Source organism: Tupaia chinensis, unplaced genomic scaffold (genome assembly GCF_000334495.1).
Source record: "Tupaia chinensis unplaced genomic scaffold, TupChi_1.0 Scaffold000430_1, whole genome shotgun sequence".
Lineage (NCBI taxonomy): Eukaryota > Metazoa > Chordata > Mammalia > Scandentia > Tupaiidae > Tupaia > Tupaia belangeri.
Genome location: NW_006159935.1, coordinates 1,447,828 through 1,453,671, shown reverse-complemented (window position 1 = coordinate 1,453,671; position 5,844 = coordinate 1,447,828). Strand labels below are relative to the sequence as shown.

Below are 5,844 nucleotides of genomic sequence, written 5' to 3'. Positions count from 1 at the left end.
GTGTTTTAGGACAATTATTCTTCCAAAATCTGAAATCCTATTATAAATAACTATACTGGGCATCAGATTGCAGTAGGGCATCATCCCATTGAATTGCTAAATTGATTATGAAATATTAGCAAGCTCTGACTCTGTAACCACCTTTATAACTGAAGACTGACTTCTATTGACGGCACCTTTGCTCTGCCAAGTGATGAAATTATACATTTGTGCAAGTTACACATGTCTTAAATGTGCAGTTAATATTTAAGAGAAAACACATGGGGAAATATTTATGTAATAACAAGTAATTTTAAAAAGTCACAGTTTTGAAAATGCATTAATTAATAATGTGTAAAATCCAAGTGTTAATGTTCTTACTAAAAAAAAAAAAAAGAGGAAAGAAAGAAAATGAACAATCTATTACTGTTCATGTCTGTTTTCTCTACTGTTATTATATTGTCCCAAATTAAAGAATGAGTTTGACCTACTTTATGTTGTCACCAGTTGAAATTAGAAAAGACATTGAATAACCTCTTTCAGCTCATGAAACGGTTTACTTTTTTGTATGTGGGGGGTATTTTTTAAAAATCAGTTCCTTTGCTTACGATCTACATTTCAAATCGTAGTATATTTTTTATGCTGGATATATTTGCAAGCCAAATTTTCTATGAGATATTTTGGGGAAAGGAATCTTTTTTTCTTAAACAAAGTAGGTAATCAACTATGATGTAACCGCTTCCCCATGCTTTTTGGAACTGTCCTTGAGAATTTTAATATTTACATTGATTTTTTCCCCCTCAGTCTTGTTTATTCTTGAATTGTCTTTTTTTTTCCCTCCATTTCTCCATTCTCAATCCTAGGTCCCCTTACAAAGAAACAGACAGATGATTTAGGTGATAATGAAGGTGCTGAAGATGAAGGTATTTTTTTTCCACCAAATCTATTTGCATGAAAAGGCCTCAATCACTTTTTCCACCCTTTCTATTTTTTTACTTCTTGTCTTTTTTTGAAGAGTTGTTTTTAATTCCCGTTTTTGATGTGTTTTGTCTTCTTGCTTGTTGTTACATATAAATACACATTAAATTTTTTTTTTTTACAAAAATGAATGTTAAGTTTTACATTTTGATGCCAATCATTCAAATGTTTTCAAAAGAGGGGCATTTTTTTTTTGTTTTCTTGAACTGACTTTTGATATGTTTCATCCCACGTTTTGACTGAAATTTGTCCATATTCTTTGAACTAACAATTTCTCCCTGTAGTCTCTCTGTGCCCATTTTGCATGTTTTCTAATCTATGTAAATATTTTACCCGATATCAAATGTGTTTTATTTTTACATTTGACATTTGCTTAAAAAGAGCCCCACACCTAATACGATAAAGGACAAACTAAAAGCTGATATAAGGTGTTTCTTCAGCAATATATTTTATATTAGTCTTTTAAAAGTTTCTGTTGATTTGCTTAAATATCACAAAAATAAAATAAAATTATATAAGTAAGGAAAGGCATTCCACCAGTGTAACTACCTGTAGTAAACATTGTCAACCACACAGCTACTCTGGGCTTTAAAAAATATTTTTGAGCATTTATAGGTATTTTTTCAAATAGACTAAATGAGTAGTCTTTCATCTCAAAGGCACATCATTCTAGACTGACAAATAAAATACTCTGAATTTCCAAGTATTGCCAACTATGTATTTTATTAATATAAAAATTGTCCCCTTTTCTTTCTTCTTTTCTTTCTCCTTTCTCCTCCTCCTCCTCTTCTTTTTCCTCCTGGTCTTTTTTGAATGCTGCTCTAGTTAAAATTTTACAACCCCAGGTTTAAAAGTAATTCCAAGAAACCTAGAAATGAAATCTCATAAGATATTTCATAAACTTCTTCACAATAGAAAATTAAATTTTAGGGGTAGAGTACGGAAGACCCCAAAATTATATTGGTGTTAATATATTTAAATAATTTAAGAATTGCTCTGATGAAATAAAAGCTATCGCATTTGATTAAAAATTCCTTTACCATGAACTCAAGCAGGGAATTGGAGACTTAAATACAAAACAGTCATGTATATTTGAAATAAATCATGATAGCTTCTTAAGTTATTTTGAATGCTAAATTGCTAAAAAAATATATTTAAATATCAAAATGCAGAATGTTACATTTTAAAAACTTTTGGAAGTCTGATTCAGTTAGGACCTTTATTGACTTACAAGGCATGGGCTGCTGGTCCCAGTGTTCCAATGAAATGGAGTTCTGGTTTGAGGTTTTAGAATGTATTGAACGCCATGGAAATCTGTACGTCCTATACATTTGTTATCTAAAGAATACTTCGGTACGCAGGACTTCGACTTCATAGTGGGTATCTTGGTAAACTCTAAATTTTCCCAATGTAGCCACAAGGTCAGTACACATCATATTTCTATTTCAAAAATATTTTGATTACTGATGTGATATGACCCTTTTTTGGTTTTGGTGACTTACACAGCATCAAGTGAGCCATCTCCATATTTAGAATAGATACCTCTGAGCAGCCATAGTGAGTTAAGCCCTGTAAACATGGACTTATTTTATAGACTTGTTTTGAAGCACATTTAACATTTTTAAGTAGCCATTTAAAATATCCTAAACCCCTATTTAAATTGGCAGGAAGTATTCAGGTTAAGTAGTAAGCCACTCAGTCACAAGAGTTACCAAATCAATAAATATTTTTAAATGCTCCAAAGTATAGAATGCCAAAGCAGTCAATTCCAGTTCAGTTTATTTCTCTGAGTTGTTTTGCATAATTGTTTTGAAGACAAGACAGATAAATTCAAATAACCCACAGGAAGAGAAACCTTTTGTGGAAAAGTTTATCTTCAGTTCCTTTAACCGTGATTTTTTTCTATATGGATTTCAGTGAAAACTGAGCCCAATTTGTTTCCAGTGGGAGTTGACATCACTGGACATGAAGCACGAGGAATCGGGTACTTGAGAAACGGCTCCTTGTAGTCCAGTCAGAAGTCAGGTTATCTGGTCATATATATGAAAGTCTCCATGATTTTCTCATACCCCTGCTCCTTTACCTGGGTCCCGGGTCCCTGAGGTCCCATCTCAACCATCGCACTCTGAGGCTACCTCCTGCTGTACTGACTGGGCTTGTCCCACTGACACCTGACCTGAGGGAAGATTCTCAGGGGATCCATGTTCACTTCTAAGTTTTGTTTCTGTCCCTGCCATCTCTCTTCTGCCATATTTAAGGCAATCACACTGATGAGATTTTTCACGGTGCTTTATCTTAAAAACAAATTTAATACTTCATTGGCTATTTCTGTGGTATTTATTTATTTATTTTTGTAGAGGTTTTGGCCTTAAGGGCATGTGCACTTGCCAGAGAGAGAGGCAGAGACAATGAAAGGGAAAATGAGAAATCACTCCCTTGGGGGGAAGGCTACACTGTATTCCCTGCTCCTACATTCTCCTATGGACCTTGGGCACGCACACACACACACACACACACACATGCACACATGAGTTTCAAGCCACTAGTTCTAGGACTCCAACCGTGGGCATGTGGGAGTCCAGCAACGTAACTACTCCACCATCTGCTGACACCACTATGTTTTTGGTTTATAAAAGACTAATCTGAAGTGATACAAATGGTTTAAAGTGACATCTCAGATTTCCACCAATTTATTTAACAAATTAAGAGATATTTAAACTTTTTTCTTTATTCATGAGAGAATGTGTGCACACATATGAGAGAGTGAGAGGGAGAAAGAGAGAAATAGATGGGGGCCCTCTCCTCAGGGTCTGGTCACCCTACAATCCACTTGTTCAGGTCCCAGTCCTCCAGCCCATCAGAAGTCAGACACAAGCACATGAGCCGCCATGTCTTCACCCAGCCTGGCTGAGGATTAACAAAGTTCTTCATTGTGCCAATGATACCTTGGTTTTAACATTTCGACATTTAAATGCAATTTTGTATTCTACATAGAGCTTTTTAAAAATGATCCTTATATAAGGCTAGCCCTAAGCACGGCAGTTTAGAGAGCTAGATCCTACATGGTCCACAGTGATTAGAGGAGAAAGGATTGTGGCATGGCCATGCCCCATGGGACTTCTCTCTCTCTCTCTCATCTTTTTCTTTCGCTCTCCTGTGCATGCACATGTGCATGAGAGCATATGCCCCCTGGCAGTACACAATTAAAAAATAATACTTTGCTCTGTATATTTTTGAATATTTTTTAACTAAAAATATATCTTTTGGTTGCTAAGTCCAGTTTAACCAGCACAAATTTAGTCAGCACTTCTATATTCTTTTGCTGGTTTTGAATGATAACCGAGCTTCTTAAAAATGAGAGGCACAAAATGTCTTAAAATGTGTTTTTACATAGCAGAGAAAGACTTAATTGAGGCAATGCTTCACAATGTTAAGACTGTTAAATCCCCAAACTCTAAAATATGGACAATTAAACACTTCATGGGAGCTTTAAAGAGAAGGAAACCAGTGCACACATTGAAGGAGTTATATTGCTGAGAATTAACGGCTGGTGTCGTTAAAGGGAATTGTGATTCCAAACCCCAGTTGTCAGACACAAATAAATACCCATTAACTGCTTTAGATCTTTGGCACTTGCTACATTGCCTTAAAATGTTTGTTTATCAGAAAGATCAAGTAGTTACTAAAATTTAGAATCAAGGTGTCTACTCAGATTCAAATTTGCTATTTTTTAACTTGAAAAAAATTTTAATAATTTCTTAAAAATTTAGAGGAAAAAGAGTTATTATGGAATATTTTCCCCGTATCATTGCACTCTTTTCAGAGCCCTATGCTTAGCAAGGCTTAAAACACCATAAATACGGGCCAGCTAGTGGCATAGTGGTTAAGGCTGCGTCTACCACCCAGTGGCTTGAAAAGCATGCTGGGTGTATTTGTGTGTGTGCCCCAAATAATCCTGAAAGGACAAATGGTGGACTAAGGATTGTGGCATCCTGCCTAGAGAGTGCTTTCTCACTTTCACTCTTCTGTGTCTCTCTCTGATGAGCACACGTGCACTCTGGCAAATTAAAAACAAAAACAAAACAACAACAACAACACACTGGGAACAGCAGATGGTGAAATGGTTACATTGCTGGACTGCCATGCAGTTGATGGCAGTTCGGGTCCTGGACTAGGCAGCTTAAAACTCATGCCTGCATGTGTGTGTGCGTGCCTAAAATCCTGAGAGGAGAATGGAGAAGGGATTGCAGTGTGGCCATCCCCCGCCCCCTTCGGGGGTGATTTCTTGCTTTCTGTCTCTCTCTCTCTGTCTTTCTAGCAAGCGCATGTGCCCTAGAGCAAAACTCTTTCTTTAAAAAAAAAATGCAAACAACAGAAAATATAAGCATGTTTGATGGAAATTTTTATCAGAACTGAGCTAGGGTTTTAAGATCTCTGAAACTGTTCTTATACTTTTAGTGGAATCCTAGCAGTTGTTTAGTCAAAGTCAGAAATCTTAGGTGAAATCTATAGCTTGCATATTCCAGCTTATTTATAGTTGGTTAAAATACTAGACAGTTTAGAAGGACAACTTGGCTCTAAAGCAATAATTATAAATTACTAAACATTTAATATATTTGCATTTAATATATATACACTTAATATATTTGCACTGAAGCTACTCTCAAAATTGTATTCTTAAGATGATGGCATTAGCAGGCAATATTTAATGGTAGGCTACCTACTGTATCAGTTGGGCATATAGCAATTCTGGCTCCTTTTAACAAAGTAGATAGTTACAATTTAAGTAATTTATTGTTAAGATCCAGAATACCTTTAGACTATGCAAAAGACTAGTCTAGGACAGAAACCTGTGTTAGAATGTTATAAAAAGTAAAGTCTAATATA

At 35.5% G+C, this 5,844-nt stretch overlaps 1 protein-coding gene across 1 annotated transcript in view; it reads left to right on the top strand.

Moving 5' to 3' along the window:
• Positions 1-847: 847 nt before the first annotated feature.
• The window catches only part of LOC102488139 (neuroligin-1), a 502,350-nt gene continuing 497,353 nt past the window's right edge, over positions 848-5,844 (top strand). Inside the window, exon 1 of the mRNA XM_027774418.1 lies at positions 848-902. The gene's annotated coding sequence lies outside the window, so the exon portion shown is untranslated. The remainder of the gene's footprint in view (positions 903-5,844) is intronic.